At 32.2% G+C, this 24942-nt stretch overlaps 1 long non-coding RNA gene across 4 annotated transcripts in view; it reads right to left on the bottom strand.

Moving 5' to 3' along the window:
* Positions 1-24942, bottom strand: part of LOC118196379 (uncharacterized) — a 224116-nt gene that overhangs the window by 131087 nt on the left and 68087 nt on the right. For 3 of the 4 annotated variants that reach the window (XR_015038780.1, XR_015038783.1, XR_015038782.1), the window contains exon 3: positions 6267-6406. The exons of the other annotated variant lie outside the window; for it this stretch is intronic. This is a non-coding gene — a long non-coding RNA (uncharacterized LOC118196379). The remainder of the gene's footprint in view (positions 1-6266; positions 6407-24942) is intronic. 4 annotated transcript variants of the gene reach the window in all.

Raw genomic sequence — 24942 nt, 5'->3', positions numbered from 1 at the left:
CCGCGTTTAAAAAGTTTATAACTGGGTTTGGAGATAATTTGTTTCATTCTTTTCTATGGGCATCTTGAAAATAATCTTCGCTAGTTATTTCCCATTTCAGTTCGGAATCTAGATTGCAAATGCCAAAAATATTGTTGTTTGAGAACTGGGCAGAGTTCACCAGTTACTATTTACAGCGGTAGAATAGCTACGTTTTTTACATGCCATCCTCTTGGTGGAATAGGAATTTTCCATTCAAACTTAACTTAATAGTATTTCTTTGAGGTTTTCCTTCCGAATAACCAGATAAATTGTATGATTCATGACACAATCAATGAATACGTAAATTCAGTAAATAATAAGTTTTAATTTAATACTAATTTAGTAAAATACGAATACGTTTCACTTGCGACCATTCATCCCCACACCAACACGGATCGTCCATCGTCCTATTTGTTTTCTCCAAGCAGTATCCCTATCAAACATATTCTTGCTAACAGAATACACTATTCAAGAAGCTATCTTTAATAAATGTGTCCTAACCACCCCTAAACGTTTGCTTCTATTCCGCAAGCTAAGGGAGAGCTCCTTGGCTAAAGTTTCAAAAAAACTATGAATGATTTGTGCACAAATACAACTTGTGCCTGCAGAGACACTGCAGAAACCATTGCGGTATGAACTACGTTAGAAAATACATCAGTTTCATACAATACTTTTCTATTTCAGAATAGTAGCTAGAATATCTTTTCTTCCTCTTCGACTTTTATTTTCAGTCAGGCCGTACTTTTGTACTTTCCAGTTACCTTCTGGCCACAAGAGTGACTACTTCGTATAATGTTTTCTCTGAATTCCCGGACACTTGTTCGTTAAACTTATAACTGTAAATGGCTGGAACATTGGTTATTTAGCCGTCTTATCGCCAAAACCGTTACTCAAGGTACGGTGCCGGGAGTACTATTACACCAGTGAGGACTGAGATAAACAAAGACAAACATCCATGCCTTCTCCAGAAGTCAAAACGGGAACCAAACATATGGCAACTGGCAACACTAACTAGTATACCGAATACAAGGCGGCTATATCTATTGCAACATTTTCAACTATTTTCTCACGCCCACTTCCGCATGAATTCTCCACCGTCTAATTGCCTGCTTTATTGTTGTGCAATCAGTTGTCTGTCGCCTACCACCTCTATAGATAATAATGGATCACGTTCCAAGTTGGTCCTTGGAACTTCTCAAGGAAATATTCCCAACCCCATAAACATCAAGACCGCCGAGAAATTTCGATAAACTCACTAATCTAGGGACGACCTGAAAGTATGAACCAGTGACAGGCCAGAAGGGCATTTTCTGAAACGCGAGGAAATCTGGAACAAAAATTCCAGAGGACAGCCCAACTGTGCAGGAGAGGGAAAGAAAAAATGGACATTTTCCTCTTACGAGAAACGAGATTAATGGTAGCTGAAAATCTGCTGCCGGACTCGAGCCATCTACCCAGGAGTTCAAATCCTTTTTCAGGGAGGAATGGCGAGATGGGCAAGAAATCGCGTACGGTCTCTTGCACGCTCTGCGAGCTTCCTGAAAGGAACGTTCACTACTGTAGCCGGGGAAAAAACGCCACCAAGACTCGAGCAACCTCTCGAGAGTTTAATTTTTTTCAAGCTCAACTATTTTCAGATGTAGGGGAACTGTATAAATCAAACTTGAATCTTCATTGCAAAAGAAGATTTATTCTGTAAATTATTTACACATACTTTAGAAATTCAATAAAGTGAAACCTCTAACCTTACCTCTTTGTGAATCTCTACTCTATAATATTAGAAATTTGATAAAAAAAATATCCTCTCTTTCTATAAACCTTTAAACAACCTTTCTTACATCAATATATTAGTTTCGTTTCAAGATCTCACCCTGATATCTTAAATTAGTCTTTATCAACACCAACAACAATATTTTTATTAGTAGTCTTTTTCCAACTCGTGAGGAGAATTTACCCGATCTGGCTTTGTTAGGTTCATTTAATTAATCAGTTGTTTTTATGTTACACGGTTTTGCCCTCTAAAGTTTTATGCAGATCTTCACCAGAATGCAAAACGGATAATGTTTGATCATAAATGTACCCAGCAATTAGAGGGCTTGGATTAGCAATGTTGAAGCTGTTTTGATCCAAGGATTCAATACCCAGTGAATCCGTGTATTGCTAACAGCTAATCATGAGAGTTGGTGAGTGATTAATTTACATGTTAATGGTTAGACGGAGGAGAACGAGTTGGAGCTGATGTTTGTATCTATTAAAGTTGATTGCGATCTTATAACTTAATCTGAACTTCGCAAGTACGGGGCGGAATAGCTTTCGCTAATTTTAAGCTTCACTATAAAGATTTATGAACAGCAGAAAAAAAAAAGTTATAGGGGAATTTTATATTTATGCGATATTAATGTTCACCTTAGACATTTGGTAGACAGTAAGTCCCTTGAGAAATGTAAGTTAGACAAGAAATTTTAGTCAAATTGAAAGAGTTTATCTAATGTCTCGATGTTTGGCGTCAAAATTTCCATGACTATTTTTAGAAACTCTTAAATAATCTCAAGTTAGTTATTATTTTCATTATCTTCAAATTTTAATAGGAAATGTTTGGGTAATTACGCATAATCATTAAAATTTTCTTTGCTTCTTTTCTTTTTCTCTCGACTATTTCTTTTAGTTTAATAAATATTTTGTTAAATTAAACATAAAATTTTGTATTGAAAGAAGATTATCCTCGGAGTTTTAGTGTCACCGAATTTAGTTGAGCGAAACTTAAGCTTTAATCATACTCAGATTTAAAATCAGCAACAATTTAAATACCATTAATTTTTCATCTTTACAATAACAATACATTTGAGCAAATCATTATTCAGGAGTTGGTCAATAACGTGGAAAATGTTCCAGTTGTACTTCCTTTATCTGAAAGTACAATATTTAACCTCGTTTGAATCAGCACTTTGGCATTCAAGATGACTCTATCGATTACAAGACCTTAGTGGTTCCAAAGGAATTTAAAGATTAGATAAAACCAATTACTGACGATGCTTTGCTTTCAAATTATACATATTCACTTTTATTGGAGGAAGAATAGATTTCATGAATTGGAATACTCGAATTTAACATTTATAAATAAAACGTGTAATCAAACATTAAAATTTTGAAGATAATATAGTAATAACTGAATATAAAAAGGTTACTGAATTGTTAAATTATGCTATTAATACGCTGAAAGATTGTATTAGTTTAACAGTTAGCAGTGACTATAGACATATTTTCTAAAATTCTAATACAAAAAAAATTGCTAAATTAAAAATAATTCTCTTTACGTTTTGAAATTTATTCCATCTTTACATTTAAAAAATAAATGAAACCAATTTTTAATACAAATTAGTTAAATATTATTAAAAAATTGTAAATGTAACAAATTCCTGTTGGATCAATTTTTGTAACCTTAGGCTCTTAGTTCGATTCTTTAAAGGCTGAGATTATCAATTAAATTTTTAAAAAAACGATGTATGCAAATTGGTTCTTTCATCTAGCATAAATAGAGGTTTGTATACATATTGTGCTAATAATTCCTTTTTTCTATTAATCTGATTTTTGCAAAAATATTAGCGACTATGCAGATGATGAATTGGTATTGACGACCTTTCTGCGTTATTTCTTTCTTTAATAATTTCTTTTGTCAATTAATTTGATTTTTGCGAAAGCAATGGCAATCATCCAAATACTTAACTGAATTTTGTGGCCTTTCAGATTTCCGCTTTATCAGTCTTACAGTAGTTTCATCTATACTTCTGAAGGCTAAGTATTCCTACTACTTAAAAATGAATTACACCATTATATTATTTTCATTTAAGACAAAAACAGCGTTTTGAAACTGATATGAGGCAAAAGCTATTATCAAGTTTTAAACCATTAATCAGAGAATTGACATCAGGTCATCTATTGGTCGTATTTCATAGCCCCCTTCCCTTGCCAAAAAATAAGAAAATGATAATAGTAAACATAAATTGAATTTGCAAAGTAAAAAGAAAATAATATTAAGAAATGTGGTTTTCCTAACTTCAAATCATCGAGAAATGAAATTTTAATGTATGAAAGAAAAAAAAACGGAGTGTTCATTCTCATACATTCAATAACCTTATCATCAGAGATTTTATTATCACTCATTTTTACAACCATACCTTTCCAGCGTTCTTTTAATAAATCTTAATGCTGAAGTTGCTCTGATTCCTGTTAAAGTATAACGTTTTCAAAAATTTTGATTAGTTCTGCGAGTCTTTAAATTATTTGACGTGCGATAGAAATTTTTTTAAAATCTTGCTATGAAAGACCTTCTGCTTACTATAGAAGTTACTACTAATGAGAAAATACAGCAGGAATTCGAATAGTAATAAATGGATGGGGCAATACTTGGACTTTTAGGCAGATAAGTAAGGATTTCGCATTATAACGTTTTTGTCGATTCACAGTCGAAGTATACGACTTAGCATTCATTACCTTGCTGTTACGAAATATACAAGGTATGCTGAAAAATACAGTTCATTTTCAAAAGTCCATTTTAGGTCAACTAACTAATGGCAATAGATGCCTGCATTAATAGTTTGTTTATTTTCTAATAATTCCAAAATAAACCATAACCTTCTATATACTACTCAATAATACAAAGGTATAATACAACAATTATACTTAATGTCTAGACCTGGAGACAATAAGGAAAATGCAGAGGGTGTTCACACATTTTTGTAACGATTTTGCAAAGATTTATATATATATATATATATATATATATATAAACCTTAGAATTTTTTTTCTAGTATGTTCTGTCTGATAGTCCTTTTGTTGAACTATCATATTACATCTTGATTTCCAAGTTAAAAGTCCTTTTCTTAAAACATCAAGGTTGATTTTATTCCACTCCTCCTTCACAATCTTCCGGAGTCCATCCAATGTTTTGGGATGCCGCTTATAAAGAGCTTGTTTTAAAAGTCCAAATGCACAGTAATCCATAGGAGACACATCAAGGGACTTGTATGGGATGCATTTAAAGGGAATAGCTTCAATTTCGGTTTCATTTCTCATTTTTCAAAAAATAGTGCAGTAGATTTAGAGGTATGGCTTTGGAGCCTTATCCTGATGGAACTTAACACAGTGAAGATTGTTTGGATAAAGTGAGGAACTTTCTTCTTTAAAAGTAGATTTTGAAACATATTTCTGATAATAATCCGAATTAATTTTGACATTTTTTTCTACTTTCCTTATTTTAAGGTTTCCATTATAAGAGAATCTAGTAATAACCATAAAACCTTCAGAAAAACTTTCCTTGTTTTCTCTGAACCAACGTATTAAGTCTTTTTCTCAGAAGTAAATCGATCTTTTTCTATTGCAATCAGATAAGTGCATCCAAGCCTCATCAACTGTAACTATATATTTCTATATTTCACCGGCCAAATAGTTTTCATACAGCAATCTACACATAGCCTTACACTTAGAAACATATTTCGGCGTTAGGCGATGAACTTAACTTTTTTGGATTAGTTTTAAATCAGATTTTATAATTTTTATCACAGTTTCTACAGAGATATTTAAAAATTTTGCAATATCCTTTTTTCGGGGGGGGCTGGATTTTCCTTTAAAACATGAGATGCGACTTTAGCTTTAATAACAGCTGTACGTACCTTTATTGGATATGTATTTTTACTTTATTGGAGTGTATTTTTTTCCTTTTTGCCAGTCAGATGTAAAATCTGATGTTTCTTTCCTTTCATATTAATTATATGACTTATTAGTTTAGAAATATTAAAGCCATGCTTTTCACGTCTTTTCTTAGTAATTGAATAAGAGTATTTCTCTTCGGACAGCGATCCATATAGCCTTTGATCCATTGTTTATTTTTCAGCGATATTTTAAAGAAAAGAATATTTTTAATGCTGAAGACGATAATTCAACCTTATTCCGATTTGATGTCAGTCACGTTTATATTTTAAAATTGATATTTAAATTCATGAAGAAAATCAAAATCGTTACAAAAATGTGTAAACACCCTCTGTATATAATAATACAAATGCTACTATAATAAGAATACTAAAATTACTATAAATAATAAAAACTAAAATAATACTGATACAAAGGAGATATTATACAACAATAATACAGTACATTAATACATAACGTAATAATACACGAATAAATTGCAATAATAATACAATGATACATAAAAGATAATAATGAAATAACATAAAAAATAATATTACTAAAAGTTTGAACAACAATAAAGTTGCGTCAGACAGCCAAATCTTCAGATCTCCTGACAAATTCAGAGAAAACATGAGACCAGAAAATAGAAAGGCGCTTTAAACTCCCCTTATAAGTAGTTCTGACACTCGCATATGACCTGAAAACGAAATAAGTAATTTCTAAAATTCCCATGACTAATAAAATCTGAGTTAATTCGAGGCTGAATATGATTACACTTAAAATGTTAAAAAAACGATGGGAAAAACCTCTTTGTCCACTGGACCTTCGATGAAGCAAAGTATTCAGCATTCACGTCAAACACAGTTTTATCCCAAGTTACATGCTTCATATAAGACTTGGGTACAGAGATCATTAAATCAATATCATGGTAAGTAACTTGCTTAGCCAATTGGTCAGACATTTCATTATCGAGAATACCATTGTGACCTCGAACGTAAGTAAAATGAACGTTTGCAATTCGTTCAAATGCACATAATATGGTGCGAATTTCCACCACCAGTTTTTCTGTTGATATTATTCCATATAGAAGAAAGTGAATATGTGCAAATAAATTTCTTAAACGTCTTATTCTTATGGCAAGAGTTTTGTATCGGTTTAACTGCAAGATTTAAGTTTAGATATTCGGTCTGGTTATAAGGTATTTTTCCCCACTTTCCTAGCGTGCCTTCGTAGTGTAGTGGTTCTGCACGCTGGGCCGGTTTTCCAGAGGTCCGTGGTGCAATTCCCGGCGAAGGCGATTGCTAATTTTTCATCTCTCCGGCCCCCGAAAAACTCCTAATGTCACTACATGGTAAACAAAACATTCATTTGGTATTCTATGTTGAACAACTACAATCTCTTTGCCACCTTCATAGATAACAAAGCAAGACCAACCTTTCCATTCAACTTACAACCATCAGTGAAACAAATAATTCTATATTTTTTAAAAACATCATTATTATACGTAACAGCTGTTACAGGTTTTCCTGTAGAGAGTGAGGCAAATTTGAGATAAAAGGCATGCCATTCGAGACATCGCAAGAGCTATTATTTGGAAGTCTACCTCTAATATCAAGATAATTTAAGATTTTTAAATCAGCAAATCAATCAAGATATATTAAATCAAGATCTGTTATATCAGACCGAAATGAGGCATGTTGCATCATAGCTAACAATCCTGTAACCCTCAATAATACGAAGAAGAAATCTCCTTTGAACTTTTCTAAGAAATTTACAGTTTGTTTTTCTCTCTTAAGGAATTTCTCCAAGCTCTTGAGGCTTAGGAAATGAGTGTTACAGTGCCTTAGTTATAAATCAAATTGAGAACATCAGTTTACGAAACTTGGCTTTACTTTTTGAGTCTAACTTCTTGTTTTTCCGCTTAACATTGGAATAAAATAATCCTTTTCTCGCCTCCTGTCAAGAATTACTTTAAAGGTTTCATTTCGTTTCTTGTGAAAGGGAAGTTCAAATGGATACTCATTGCTAAAAATTTTCAGCTATGAATTCATGCAGAACCCCAATTGCAGCATTCGTTTCAGGTGATATGTTACTGTTAACTAATAAATTAATGAAATATTAATTCCATGAAGTTGGGAAAAAAAGAGCATAATATCAAGATTATAACAGATTTTAAAAATTTCGATTGCATGATCAATTCAACATATTTCTATGCACTAAAATTTTGACAAGCTAAAATATGCGTAACTTTGCAATTACCATGATATTTTTTGGAACATTTTTAATTAGAAATATTGAAATTAACTGATTTTTGTTTGCTTCATTTTTAGAAAATGTAATAGTTTTCGATAACGATTGACTGTTGTGAAAATGCAGTTTAGGCGATATCGATACCATTGCATGTACTGTATCAGAACTCAAAGCACAGCTCAGGTCGATATTCATATTTTATGATTTATCAGGTCGGTATTTATCTCTGCCATAATTGATATATTCAGCTGTGATAAACTTGAAGTATTATTAAAGAAACGTTCAAACACTACGTTGCAAATACAGAATTTTAATACTACACGGAAGCTCCTTTCTTGAGAACGTTCTCTTATTGCTGTCATTTAGGTACCCAACATGGATACGAAATACATTTATTGTTATATTTAGAAGAGGTGTGATTAAATACACAACTAATTTCAACAAATTTAAAACAATAATAAAAAAATCAAGTTGCGTTCAGCGATCTGTTTCGCAATTGTAGCCGCAGACTCTGGGGGGGGGGGAATTGCGCCAGCAGCTCTGTTTCACGCAAAAGAGAAAGTTGGTTTAGTTTATTTGATTACGACAAAACACTCGAGGGCTATATGCCTAAAAAGATGGATGCCTTCGTGGAGAACCTTTTAAAGGAAATTGGCTCGTATACACGTGACACATGGGGTAAATCAAAAAAGCGCCAATACATCCAGCCCGTTCGATGTATTCGAGCGTCGGTTCGAACTACCAGTGTTCAGCGTCTTTACCAATCGGTCGCTAGTGAGCCAAGATAGACGATGGGTATAAGTGAAAGTAAACTTTGCATTTTCTCAAAAAAATGGTCAAAAAAATTTTTAAATCCTTATTTTTATTAAAACATATATTATTTATATAATCTTTAGAATCTAAACTATATACATTTTATATTATATAATAATATATATATAAGCTTTAGAAAAGAACTGCAAAAATCTTAAATTAATAAATTTACAGAAAATTTCCACCTATCAAAAGGAAAAATAAAAGTGAAAACACAATGATGAAAATATTAGAATATAGTCAATACTTTGTGACGAATCTCTTATTTTTGATAACAGCCTTAAGACTATTTGGCATGAAATTCACCCATTGTTTCGTTGTTTCAAAAGAAGCTTATCCCATTCTTCTAAAAAAACACTTTTTAGAAAAACTATCTGCATTCAGTATATCGCGTGTCGCTATGTTGTTGTCAAGTTGTTTACATAAATGTTCGTTGGGATTTAAATCAAGTGATGGAGCTGAATGATTGAGTTTGCGCGGCGTGTGATGGAACGGGAAATCAACATAGACCACAGACGGGCAATATGTGCCGTAAGTTTGGGATCAGTGTCTTATTGGAAGTAATTGTTGCATAAATTAAGCTTAGGGGCATTTTGTTGAAAATTACGTTTTAGGATAACCAAATAGACATGCTGGTCTATGGTGCTATCAATGAATTCAAGACTGCAGACACAGCACCCGACATGCAGTTCATACTATGGACACCTTTTGCGCCAGTGTTTTACTGCTACTTAAGCAGTTCAGTTTTCTCTTGTCTCCTAACTAAATTTCTTCCAATGCAACGAATTACTGAGAATTTACTTTAATCGGAAAACAATACTTTCGACCAAAGTGCATGACATTTATTCAAATGGTCCCTTGGAAAACCTTTCCTTTCGATTAGTTTTGCTGGCGTATGGTTTTATATTGGCTACTCTAGATTTGTAACCAGCCAGACGAAACATCTGGGGATAGTTTTGGATGAATACTTTGTTGCGTTGTTGAGGTAGCATTTGAAGAAATTTTTGGATTCATTTTAAAAATATTGGCACCCTTTTCTCTACTAGTCAACGTTTTTGAACGGCCACTTCTTGGTACATTTACCACACTACAGATGATCTGAAATTTTTATCACACAGTTCGTATTCTGTGTGGACTCCTATTCACTATTTCACCAACTTCTTTCAGTGATTTATTCTAATTATGTAACCGGATAAATATTTTTCTGGCTTCAGTCGTAGTTTGCACACGCTTACTGTCCATTTCAAAATTTTGACAAACTAAACAAAAATAATCAAACTTTCAGCGCTGCTTCAGATAAATAAAGCTGTTATTTATCTTATATCACTTTGACTGGTACTTACAGAATGATCCAATATAACTTAATTTGCCTAAAACTCCACGCTGTGCTTTCCCTTGTGTCTTTAAATTTGATGGGTTGAAGTGTTCTAGTTATTTTTGTAAGTTTATGCATTTGTATCATTATTTAATTTTTATTTGGTTTGTTTGAATACGAAAACAGTTGAAGGTTATCTGCATAAGGAAAGGGATGCCTTTGTGGAGTACTTTCTAGAGAAAACTGGCTCGCATACACGTTACACATGGGGTAAATCGTGAAAAAGCTTATGCAGCCAACCCGTTCGCCGGGATTTGAATCTCGGACCGAACTACCAGTGTTTAGCAAATTTATTGCTCGGCCGCTGGTGGGCCCTCTTAACATTTTGTAGTTATCTTTATAACATTCTAATGATTATGTAAATTATATATGTTTTGATAAACATAATGATTTTTAAAAATGTTTTCCCCATTTTTTGAGAAAAAGCAAAGTATGCCTTCTCATATGTCCATCAATGGTTGTAGAAGGTCTTGAAAAAAGTGGTTGTAAGCATTTTTTTTTTCCTGGTATTGGTTAGGCTCAGCAGCAGCTGAGTCGCTGAATGCTGATAATTTCGACCTAGGGAACAGGTGTTTCCGTGGCTTTCCCCATTCGTAACATAATACTATCAAATTCCCTTACAAAGTCCTCCACGACAGCTTCCCTCCAAATAGAAATAGCCCTGCATTTGCTTTCCCTTAGTTGATTAGCCTAACCCTTCAGCATCGATCCTAAAGAAGTACTTCCAATCAAAAAGTTTTTCAAACCAAAATAAAAAATCTTATGCAAACGGGGGGGTTAGAACTGTTTCGCAAATACAAAATATAATTTTTATATAGCATGTAATTTTTTATTCAGCCGCCATACAAAAACAGTCTAATTAGTAAAATGTTCAGCATGCTTTCATAAGTTAAATATAAGAATTTCCATGCGTTCATTTTCAGAATTCCTGGAGATATTAGTAATTAATAGTTTCAAGAGGCTATTTAATGTCGCGCTATTTTATCCACTAACTGCCAAAACCAGCAACTTTTGCTTGATAATGTCTCCTTAAATCTAAGTCAAATTGTTAACATTTGTTAAATGACGCGATGTTAAAACTAATTTTTATTCTCTTATATATCTGCGAACTATGTTCGTAAATGTATAAAAACATTTCATATTTAACTTACTAAAGCAATAACGAATAATTCATTACTTAGATTTCTGCTTTACGAAGACAAATTTAATTTTGTAGTTGCAAAAATCTCCATTGTTTTTCTAAAATTCTGTATATCGTTATGAGAAATTTTTAATATCGGAAACACATATTTATTAACAATGTTTAGGGAATTAAAGCGTGGTTTAATCCTAGTATCCGGTGCACACGGGATTTGGCTACTTCTGGCGACTTTATGATGAGCAGTAAAAACTGGACATATACGATGATTAGTAAACGGGTGATTCAAAGAATATATATAGTATATAGTGTGTAGTATATACATAGACGTTCTTTGGGTAATTTTTTGGTGTTGGCGATAATTTTCAAAATTGCTCCAAGGCTGCACCGTATACTAGGATTTTACCTTAAAGCATTATTTTCGAATTTATTTGTCGTTATTTTCGAACAGCTTTTATATATATAAGTGTACATACGTATAAAACATATAAAATAGATTAGAGATAAACCTGGAATGATTTATTACAGATGTTCAACATTTTGTGCTCTTTTAAAATGGCACGCTTTTGAATATATTATTAACCACAAATACAAGTGCTCTGATTTTATTTTTAAAAAAAAGAAACTGAGCTATTAAATTCGCATATATCCATAAATACAGTTGGTTTGACATTTAGAAAAGCAAAATAACTCTAGAGTGGCACTACTGCTTTATACTGTTTATAATTCATGCTCAAAGAATAGAAAATTTACATGCTAAATTATTAAGTTGTTGGTAAACTGCATCCAAAATATGGAAATATCTGATAGAGATTTATTATATCTAGCAACTGTTTGCTTCACCTTTCTTGGAACCTCATCATTTATCACATCAACACCGAAACATTCGATAGCAATCGAAAGAAAAATGTGTTGATGCTTAATGCGCTGTCTTCTGCTTTGTTAGGTTTATGATATTAGTATTTCTTTTATGAATATATACGTACTGAACACGATTTATCATTTTCTCTAAATAAACAGTACCTCATAAAAACCGCTGAACTATTTTTACTTTAAATTTGTGTTGCATTAGATGCCCTTTAAGTACAGTTATAAAGACATTATTAAAATATACAGAAGGATATAATTAGTTACACGTAAAATACATAAACAGTTTCAATGAAAAATCTTGAACACACGTGGTTTTTGAATAAAGCGGGATGTTAGCTAACAGTTGGCCGTGTTAGACACAAAACTACACTATGTCGACGAAGTCCACTATTTGAAATTGAGAATTTATATCAGTGCTGCAGATGTCAACTTTGTACCAGGAATCACGACAAAATTTATGCACTTGAGCATTAATATACAAGTTCTTAAGACTTCTAAAGAAACTTGGTCCTTAAGACTTCTTAAGGAATGGAATATTGTATGATAACTGCTGTCGGCTAATTTTCTCGTCGACTAAGTGTCAGCGAGCTAGCTTATTGGTCCATTTTCAATGCACCATTAATTTTGTATTTACTAGACTAGGTCATAACTTCCAATTCAAATATACTGAATTCAAACTTTTTAAAGTCCTAGTCATCAATTGCAAGATATTATTGAAGGTAAATTAATACATTCTCAATAAAATTCCTCTATATAGGATTTTTACATAAAAGTCAGATTTTTGTTTTATGAAACTTTTCTTTTCGAATGAATTCGTCCTTCGTTAACACCACTAATCAGGCACAATTTGCGTCAGAGAACAATTATTTACATTGTACTGTTTACATTATATTTATTTACATTACACAGAGTTTAGAGTATAGATTGGGCTTGTATTGGGATATCCACTGAATAAGAAAAATTTAGGGACTATCAAGATGGCCTTTAGCTCAACATCAGCATATACAAATGAATAAGAAGTCAATTTCATTGTCAGTCGTCAAGCAGGTAAACATCTTAGCGCTGATGGCTTATCTCTAGTGTTAGTTGGCACTGATAAGAACTCAAGCGCGTGGTACGGAATTCTATCATTGCATCAAAAATAAATTTGCCTGCAAATAGTCCATCATTAAGTTTTCTCTTCTTTATTAAAATTCAGTTTCTTTTGAAACATTTAAGTCCTAGTTTTGGAAAAATAATATATGATCTTTTAGTAAAGCTAAAGAGTGTTCAACTAAACATTAATGTTTAAATTTTGTTAAAAGCAAACATTATAGTTTGTTACCATAATTTCACTAGAATTAAGAGTCATTTCACTAAGATCAAGAGTTTATAGTATTCTCATATATCTAGGAGATGTAAAAAATTACATTTTGTTTATACAGTTTAACACATAAATACACATAACATTTTCAATAAAGTGTAAGCCTAGGACAAAATTTTAGAAGTTTCGTATAGAAAATTAATATTTTTAGCGATCAAAATTTTCACCTTACTGAAATGAGACAAACTGAGGGAACTACTTACTTGTCCTCTTTTCTCTTCCATTGTGACCAAAGCAATTCAGATAATTATGTAGTTTGCATCTAAAGTAGCTTGGTTTGATTTGGTTTATTTGACTGAGGCAAAGCACCCAACGGCTATCTGCCTAAGAGGTGGGATGCCTTCGTGGAGGATTTGCTAAGGGAAACTGGTTCATATGCGCGTTACATATGGAGGAAAACACCAAAACGCCCATGTAGTCAGCCCGTTCACCAGGATTCGAATTCCTTACCGAACTACCAGTGTTTAGCGACTTTACCACTCGGCCACTGGTGAGTTCTAGCTATTAGTGTTGTTAGTAATCTATAACTCAATAAAGTATTTAATAAGAAAATCTAAAAGAGTTAATAACGATTATTTTGCTTGCATTCGAGAACTGCTGAATTTATACTTCAGAAAAGAAGCTAGGTTTTTAACATTGTAAATTTAAGTAAGTGGTCGAGTTCGCACTTTAGAAGAGCTTAGCAGTTCCTAGAGTGTTTGACGTATAGTCTTTGTCAGCAAAGTTATGACTATTATAAAACACAGGAAGTTATAACAAGGTTGTGATTATCAATCAATCCTAAGATAATAAAATGTAATACTTCCACTGTTAATAACGTAAACAAAATAGGCTTTTAAATTAATCTGAATTCAGTTTAACTGAGGGTGGCCAATTAAATTTCGAATCAGTTTGCTGATTAATTAGTTATGGAAAAACACGCAGAGGCTGTTTGGCAAAGGCAAGATGCCTGTATGGCGCACTGTACACAAAACTCTGCCATATTACATTTCATGGTACTATTCGGTTTAGAGGGCCGTAAAAAATCGCCAAACTATTGTTGATGCCAATGCTGCCAAAAATAATTGCGGCAACCCTAATAATTGCGGCAAGAAAGGAAGTATAATAGTAAATAACTAAGATTGATGTTTTAATTTAGATAAAAGGTTAATTTCATATAATACTTTTTTATTATTATAATGTATATGAAAAATACTAAACATGACTGAATGAAAGCATAAGAGTAAATAATTATTTCAGATCATTATTATAATTTATATAAAAATTGTTAAACATAACTGAATGGATGCCTGCATCGCTATTTCGCTACCAACTTATCGCTAAAGCATAATTTCATCTCGTTGGTTGTTCAAACGTAATTTTCTATAATGAATGATGCCTTTTCTTTGAAAATATTCTCTGTAAAGTGCATAATCGCTCACTTATTTCTTTGCCGCTTTTTACAAGGGTAAAAACAATTGGATTTTTGTCAATTTTCTTTTACTTTTTAAGTGAAAATAAGTCGATATGTACATAGATAAAGCCAAGGGTGTGCGCAGTGCCATTTTTTGTGCAATTCTGGGATTTTTTTTTAAGTGAAAATAGGTCGATGTGCACAAGGATACCGAGTATGTGCAATTCTTAAAAACACGTCAAACAGTGGGGGATTTTGCACTTTACCCAAAATTCTATTGCCGATTTTTCGTCATAGGCAATTCCCAAATTGTTAAATCCATAGGATATCAAAAAAGGATTTAAAATCGAAAAAAAAAAAAAAAAAGGATTTAAAAATTAAACTAGTATTTCAATGGCGTCTTAAGAAATATAGAACTATATAAACTTACGCAATCTGAAATCAGCGTGTACGCTAGATTTGGCGCGCTGTTGAATGGGCGCGTTTGCTAGATTTGGCACTTTTGCGCATACATTTTCGTTGCAATTTTTTACGGTCCTCAAAACAGAATAGTACCCATTTCATTTGTATATATGAAACTCGGTCGTAGTATAAATTATCATATAATGTCGTAAACATTGTACAGTAATTTAAAAAACAGGGAATTGAAAGTATGTATCAATATTTTTTTACATAAATGCTACTTCTAAAGCCAATAGTAAGTTCAAATAAGTTGCAATATTCCTTCTTCTCGCCCACAGAATTTCGTTTTCTAGGGTTATTCTGAAAACAACAGGTAAAAAAAAAAAAAAAAAAAAAAAAAAAAAACGTGAAGTATTTTTAAGTACATTTGGAAGAATGTTTTTAATTCAAAAATTAAGAATATATGAATCGTTTATACTATTTTGAACCTATAGAAGAAAGTTAACACTTCTAAACATCTTCAAGCATCATAACAGCGATTCCACCGAATGTCTGAAGATATTTTATGCCATTCTTCTCTCACGACACCTTTCAAGTGATAGGTGTTTGTTATTTTATGGAATGTTTTTGTGAGCTGACTCAGACGTACGCTATTACAAATTTGATTCAAGGTTTCACCACATTGTAAAAGAATGAAAAAGTTGCAACCAAAAGATGGCTGAATGTTGTTTTTTATTATTTGGTGCTTTGGCTGAGCCATTGATTGATAATATGTTGAACCATGAATGGAGAATGTTTAACCATAAATTAAGAATATTTTGAACCATAAATTGGGGACATATTGAACCAGGAATTAGGAGTATATTACACCTTGGATTGGGAATATATGGAACCATGAATTAGGAATTCCTCAGACGAGCTATTTCCAGACATTTTGAAATGCATTTTGGCTTTGCTCAATAGCTATGGCGAAGCCTGTTAAGCTCTTTCTATGGTCTATAAGTTAGCAGTGTTTAGAGCTAGCCTAAGGGGCGAAGGAGAAAGTATAGATAGTAAAGGAATATAAAGTAAAAAGATATCTGGCAAACAGCCCAATATTCACGCAATGAAATTATTTTAGAAACTTTCAAATTTACCATAATATTTCAGTTTATTCTCAACTAACACCAACACCCACGATATTGTAAAAACATTACAACACAAAAAAGATTGCTTCGAAGTTGAATAACATAAAACAAATGCGTTACAAAAGATTATCGGTGAGTGCAAAACAATGAACACAGTTCTTTCAATTTAGCATATGAGGTTTCTTTAATTTGAATAATCAGCTATTTTTTGTTTTGAATTATTACTATCACTTCCGTTTTCCAGCCAGAATTCAAATGAATTCTCGTGAGGGCTTGAGATTGTTTAGACAGAGCGTTGCCTGCCTCTTGAAGGCCACGTTACTAGGTTTACTGTTTTAAGATAAAGAGCTTCTGTCTTCGACCTTCCATTATACTTGCCGATAGTTAAACTCCTGCCGGTGAAGTTCGACTGAACTTTGCTTTAAATTGCTCTGTGTAGCCTTTGACTATTAGTTATTTAGCTTTACGTTACACTATCCCCCCGGGGGTCGACGTAGAGTACTCTGCAAAGCTACTGGCTAGGTTCTGTACCTAGGCAGTCTCGGCCAAGGGGGTATAGAAATTACGAGCCTGGCGGTTCCCGAGGATTCGTGGGAGTGAGCCTCTCTTCACGGGTCTGGTGGTGTAAATCCCCGTAACTAGGGCATCGGTGGGTAAACAGCGCCTGGGCCATTGAGCGTCCAGTCCATTGTCGCCGAAAATACCGTGGTAAAAAATAACATACCTACAAACCATCGCGTGACGATAATATCGCGCACATGCGTTTTTCAGGCTTTAATAACTGTAAATGGATATTCGCATAATGATTTGTGAGCGCAAGATGGAAAGAAGGATAATTTTTACTTTTAGATTTTTTATTAACTTATAAACGCCTAAAAAACACAAGAAATTTAAACAAAACAAGAAGTATTTTTCACTGTAAGCGTATCAGATTAACAAAAGTGAAGAAAATAATCGTAATTAACTTAGCAATTTTTTTTTATTATTATTCACATAATTTCTTTCTTTCGATTTTCGGATGGTAAAATTAGAAAAGGGGGAGAAATGCGCAAGAAAATACGGTATGTGTTAAGACGTATATACCTGAACCTGACTCAAATCATTCGAAATAAAAGGACTGAAAATCAGATAAAAAATTATCCTACTAAAGACTTCGACTAGTAAAAACAATGCTTTGTATTATAAACATTTAATTTCATACTATAAACAACTCGAGCGCCTTTTCTTGCAAGGGAAGATGCGAAACTGTGAAAATTCCGGTTCAGAATGTCATTTCTAGTTTTATTATCATTATTATTTTGATTGTACTTTCCTCATTCTTTAATTTCGTCAACTGTTTATTTTTTCCCCCCTGGAGCAGCTGCGGCGCCCCGGAAATGGGCAGGCGGAATCCTTAGGGATCCTCAGAGTACAGTTTGGGATCCGCTGCCTTAGACCATTAATTATAATTATGCTTACCATTTATTGTAACTTTTTAAACTATTAATTGTAAGGTATAGGAAATTATTTCAGTGCCATTTCCAAATTATTATTCCATAATTCCATAGTAGCCATTTTCTGTTGATCCGTCTCTTGGTACTTTTTCATTGAATTATCGCTATGGGTATACCTATAGCAATAGTTTTCGGCAATTTGTCTACCATAGCAATCTGGCTTATTTGTTTAAGATTATGGTTAAGTTTTGAGAGAATGAAAGTACATAATATGTATCGTTGAAATACATAATTGCAAAATATTGATATTTATATAAAAATATATTTTTTATATTATTACACTGTACACATATCAAACTTTACTTTATAAAATACTATACTTTGTAAAATTCATTTTAAATGTTTTTTTACAAAACTGAATGCTTTGCACACCAATACAAATAAGCTAAAATATCACTGCTTATTGCAACAATTGAATAAAAGAATGCAGGAGAAATGTTAACAGAAAATGACTCCGATAAAAGTCACTGCACAACTATACCTACAATTAATATGGGATTCAATAAAAATTCATGTTTGATACATATGTACCTTTATTTGTAATTTAAATTGCATTTATTATTATTACGACCTTTGTTGTTTAATTGCATTAGATATAATCTTCATGCATTAGAAAAAGCAGCCCTAACACATCCATGAAAGGTTCGTAATAATTTTCATACAAGTTTCTTGGTTTATTTTACATCCTCATGTGAAAATATGTAAACAAACAACTGTTTTGCTTAAATGTTACATAATTGCTAATTTTAGTGTTATATAATTTTATATATTCTATAACTGAATTCTAATGATTTATTACAGTTTGACTCTACTATCTTTAAACAACACAAGTAATCCAGTTTTGATCCCATACTGTTTTGCTATATGTAAATATGTTTTGCTATATGCAAATATGTATTGCTGCGAGAATAGATTTAAGCTCTCTAGTGTTTAAACACAAAAGAGAAGTTGCATTCCCAGAATAAAACTGAAACTATACACTTTCTAATATGTAATTAATATAAATTTAAGTGAATATAAGAAACGACTTAGTCCATAGATAATTTTTATTTTCATTTACATTCCTTGGCATTTATTTTTATAATCTGTTAAAATTTGGAGATTCTGTAGAAGTGTTTTCCAGGATCTGATAAGTTTTCCTTTTTCCCAGCCCATGGAAAACACGCTTTACTTGAAAATGTTTCAGCGCAAGCATCTAAATCATACAGATTTATTACTTGTCATTTATGGTACATTAAAATGCATTTTGAAGCATACCAAAATGTAATCTTATACATATCTATGAAACAATGAAAATTTCACAAAGGCATTTAAATTGTTACATTTATTCAAAAGAAAATTCCATTTTTCTTCGGAGTAAATGCATTATTTGATAACGTGTTACGCAGAAACGTAAACATGTAGCATAAAATAAGTTAGTGAAAAAACATAAGCCGAAAATTATGGTGGCCAAGCATTTATGAAGAACATTTTTAAATCAACATAGACAAATTTTGTACAACTGCTACATAACAAAAAATTAAACAATCAAGAAATGTTTTATACTGAATATTGCGCAGATATGTGTGCATTTATTACTTATAATAAATAATAATATATAATTAATTATTATATTATATATTATAAGTTATATAACAAATAAATTATATTACTTCTATTCTGTTTAACAAATTTAATTTATTAACACACAGTTACTCGTATAACCTTTCAAATGATGTAAACGGAGAGTCGGCCACTGGAAACGGAGAATCTCTCTCACTTAAAATAGTGCTGCAGGGTCATAAAACAAATTAACCTTATTTTAGGTCACTCTACTGTGCTTTATTTTAAATCAGACGGCATTGCTTTTACACCAAAATAATTAGAAAATATCCAAGTTTGGTCCGCAAGGATGTGAAGGATAATCTTGGGAAGCAGCTATCCTTTCTGTGCCTAAGGACTTGTGCAGAAGCTTTGCTCGGTGATAGTGAAACCACTTCCTTAACCAACTAGCTCACATGAAGATTCAAACTGAGCAGCAAAGAGCAGAGCGCATATTGTGGTACACTTAAAATTTAAGTCTGTTATAACTGTTCAACGAAATTTTCATCTAACATATGGGACTCATCCACTTATTACAAACTGCATCTTTTGTTGTCTCACTGCAATCACATAAGGCATGATTCAACGTACCAGGATGGAAACAGAATGCTAGTTTGGTATTTGCAGTCCAGGCTATAAAACTTCGAATCGAAACTATCGAAATTTACTAATTTTAAGTTTAAAAACATTTGAGTATTAAATTTTACTTTACAATAAGAATTATCCAACCACCTCGAATTCGTTTTCTAATAAATCTGCTTTAAATCAGGTTCGTGTTTTTCACAATGATTCTACACTGCATCCGTTTGAAGATCGGTAAACATTCTACGATTTCAACAAAACAAAAAGATGAAGAAGTAGACATATCATAGTTATTTAAAGATTAGTAGAGAAGATTGCACACCCTCAAAAATGTCCCCAGCAAGCATTTCGCTTTGAATGACTACAGTATTGCTACCAGCAGTGAAAATTCGCTATGCTTCAGTTTGAGGTGTCAATTAACCTATTTAAAATGTAAGTATCGAATAAATTATGTAATATAAATTTCAGTATGTTATAAAAATTATATGAACAGTTCATGAGCCAGAAATCTCTTTTCTGCACTTCCGCCGTAGTGGGTCAGATAAAGAAAATTCATGATGCCATAAAATGTCTGTGTTTAATTTTGATTCGTTCACGTCTGGAGCGCAAAATTCTACGAAGATAAGTAAAATCCTTCAGATAAAAAACATGCAATTTAGGAAATTTTTTTTTTTTCATTTTACACGTTTTAAAAAGTGTTTACAAGAAGAAAAGCCGGTCCTTTGTTTACACAATTTTTCTTTTAGAAATCGGATGTTTTATTTTAATCTTACCGATCACAAAACTAATAAGAATTCCCATTGCAGGACAATACGATTTTTAGTCAGCCATATTATATATACATCACAATAATATTGGATTAAATAAAAAGTATTTAATTGCAAAATTTAATGAATTTTTAATTCAGAGGCGGATTTGATAGAATTCCAGTTCAAAATCTTGAGGTTAAACAGTCATTTAGTGAGTCGCTAAAAGAATATGGAGGAAAAAACATTGGGCAACAGTGTCACGGGAATAGGATATCACAATTTCAAGATCACGACAAGAACGAGGCAGTGGGGGTCTACATGACCTTTACTCCATAGAGATACCACTGGTACTCATTAGATCAGGGTATCAAAGAGCCTCAAATAGCCAAATTATGGACAAGTATTGAAAGGAGTCAGAGCAGTTTGTGTAAAATTGCATAACATTGGAATAAATTAGTTATTTTTCTGTAATACAAGCATAGAAGTTCGTTTTTATGCGAAGGAAGAAGACGGACGAAAAATTGCATTCTTGCGGAAATATAAATGTTTTTTTTTTTTTTTTTTTTTTTTTTTTAAATCTATGTTTGGATAATATGATGTTCTTCGAATTTATCCCTTCATATAATCCCAGACTTTCAGTGTAAAGTTTATACATTTCGGAACGTGATTTTGTACATACGCGTTATCTTAATTGTTTCGATTTAATTTGACCAGCGCTGGAATTTCATTCATACGCGGTACTCTGCAGAGGGTTAGCCATACTCCTGTAGAGAGTCGGTTTCACAACTTGGTATTAAAATGTAGAGGTTTTACTCGCCTCACCTAAAACCACTACCTTAATCTAAAGGGTCTTAAAAGCATTTTTAATCAAGATATGTGCCGAATAAGAAAGTTAGTAAATATGCATCAATAATAGAAACTACGTAAAATGCTTTAAATTTCCAGTTTCTTTAAGGAATTGCTTCGATGATGGTGAAAAATTTATCTTGCATTCTTTACAGTTATTTTCTTAGAAAATACTTTTTAATATACAAAGGGAATTTGTGAGAATTTTTGCCCTCAGGTTCTAATTTTTCGAATTTGGTTTGAATATCAAACGATCTCAAATATATGAGCTTTATTTGTTTGTAAATATTTTACAGGAAAGATAAGAAGTAATCTAAATAACGATCAAACGATCTCAAATATATGAGCTTTATTTGTTTGTAAATATTTTACAGGAAAGATAAGAAGTAATCTAAATAGCATACCTTGAAGAGAAACACATTAAATACACTTTTTTAAAGCAAAATTTAAAGAATAAGTGATTAAATTTTCTTCAAATACCTTTTGTAGAATATTATATATGAAACCAGATATTGTTTTTAGAAAGACAATTTGTAGAGTGATTAGGTTTTTTTTGATGCTAAGGACGTGAAAAATGAGCAATGCCCTCGCCAGGATTCGTTTCTATTCCATTATCCGTTTTTGTCTATTCTATGATCAGCCAAAATAGAGTTATAATTATCCGCTTGAATATTTGAACGGGTAAAATATGTCAATATGGCATATGCGAACAAGTAAAATTATCTCATTACTGTAAGGGATGTTGAATGTGAAACTTCCTTTAAAAAGGCGGCAAAACATATGACAGTTTTAGGTTTAGTTTATTTGATTACGGCAAAGTAACAAAGTGTTATCTTACTAATGAAAGTATGTCTTCGTGGAGAACTTCCCAAGGGGAAATTGGCTGGTATTGAACCACAGAAGGAAAATCACCGAAGCGTCCATGCAGTCAACCTGTTTGCCAGAACTTGAGTCCGGGTCGAACTACCAGTGTTCAACGATATTACCGTTCGAACATTGGCTAGCCCATATCTATTTAGGAAAATGTGACTTTGCGTGCTATGTTAAATTTTTAAATCTATGTGACTAGCAAATTTTTTAATGACTCGATTCTTGTAGTTTTCTACGAAACTGGGTTTTCTGATGGCCGACTGGATAAGACCACAAAATCTGGTCCTTCGATACGGATTCGAATCATGGCGTACAGCCTGGCTACATAGGAAAGTTTTAGGATTTCTCTGTGTGAAATACAATTATGAACCAAGTTTCCTTTCAGAATCTTCCACGAAAGCATTCCACTTCTTTGTCAGATGATTCAAGAATGTTTCATCGTTTTCAATTAAAACAAACAATCTTTTTAGAAAGTACGACGTAAAGTATACATTAATCTTTTATTTTTTCCAAAATATTCTTATTAAAAATGTATTTAACAATGATTATATTGTTTATATATCCAAGTAAATTCTGAATAATTTTTTAGTTTCTTGTTATCTCTGTTTCTGTGTATTATAAAAATTCAAGCATTCGGAATTTAACACAAAAATAAAGTCTTTCCGTAGTAACAAATATAACGTTTGCAGTCTAAATTATGTAAGAAAAATAAAAAAAATAAAAAAAAAAAAAAAATATTTTTTACAACAACAGTATGCTTTGGCTTATTTGACTAATGTAAAGCATTCTAGGGCTATCTGCCTAAAAGTAGGGATGCCTTCGTTGAAGGACGTTTTAAGAATTCAAGATTAGTATTCCATTATTTCAATGCCAAGACGCATCCTGAAATCTTTGTTATAAATATTAAAATTTTAAAGCCTTAAATCATAGTAAATACAGTTTCTGAAACTTATTATATTCATACAACTGCTTTGCAGTTGAAGAACACTTTCTATTTTGAAATTTCTTGCTGTAGGACTAATGTAAAAGTTAAATTTCGGAACTTAGTGTATGTACAAAATGATTTATATAGCATCTAGATATAATACGAAATGTTTTTGGATTGAAAAGGTGACGATCGGTTTAGAATCAACAAGTTAAAAATAATCGAACAGAATATCCATTTGGAAATACATTCCATATAATTTTCGAAGTTAAGATGTCCAACAAATCATATAATGCTGACGTGCTGGTACATTTATAAAGACTTACCCGTTTTTGCCTTGCGTCCTCTGGTGGTGAAAGTAGTAGCAGGTCCAATTAGTATTTGAAAGATCTATGATTCGAATTTCAGTCTTTAAGATAGGAGAATATATGGAATTAACAGCACGTTCAGCTGAATAAGTTTGAAGATTCATGATTGTGTTCAAGGCTTCATCAATATACCGAACAGTTAAGACCTCTAAATCTGAATACTGGCAGTTCAGCCTGGTTTGAGTTCGATCTCAGGCCAACGGGCTGACTGCATGGTTGGTTTTCCTCATGTGTAATACGCTAGCTTTCTTCAGAATATCCTCCACGAAGGCATCCCTCTTCTTAGAGAGATAGTCTTCATAGCTTTCCCGTATTTAAAAAACCGAACCGGCCATGACTGTGAGGCTGCCGAGTGTGTTGTACCTGTTTCATGGCTTTAAGCACTAGTTTACCTGTTTTCTAGTTTACCGGCTTTAAGCACTGTGTTTAAGCACTAGTTTACCTGTTACCTAGTTTACCTGTTTCATGGCTTTAAGCACTTAATGGATTCTATATATTATTATTATCAATGAATTCCTCTCAGGAAGTTATCCAAAAATGTATTAACAGCATAGATTTTTTGAAGATATTTTTCTTTCTGAGAAAAGTACTCAGTAAAAAGACGGATTTCGAATTTGAAATTTTTATCATATTCGGTTAGTAAATTAATTGATATAATGTTATTAAAATTACTACTTAGTTATCTGTGCCTTCATTGGAAACTTTTTAAGGACATATTATAAAGGTAAAAATTATTATTTTTTTTAAAAAGTTCCTCTATGCTTTATAATATTAACAAATAAAGCAATATCTGCGTTATTGCTGCCTTACAAGTACTTATATAATTAAATAAGCACTGTAACACAGCAACAACGATTAAATGTCTTCTTACATAACAACCCCAATTAAAACTACTAACTAAAAACAGCAAATGAATTTCCCAAAATGTAGACTTTTCTAGTATGTTGTAAAGTAAGCTTTAAAATATTTTGGAAGAGCTAGTCAGAAATTATGTGAAAGGAAGTGACTCCAGTTTTCATTTTTACGTCGTATAATGTATCAATTTATTTTAAGCCATTTTAACCAGTAATTACAACTTAATATTGTTT

The sequence above is a fragment of the Stegodyphus dumicola genome, chromosome X1 (assembly GCF_044657685.1).
Source record: "Stegodyphus dumicola isolate Sdum_Otavi_A_Nest chromosome X1, ASM4465768v1".
NCBI lineage: Eukaryota > Metazoa > Arthropoda > Arachnida > Araneae > Eresidae > Stegodyphus > Stegodyphus dumicola.
The sequence above is the reverse complement of the archived record's forward strand: the minus strand, read 5'-3'. Positions and strand labels throughout refer to the sequence as shown.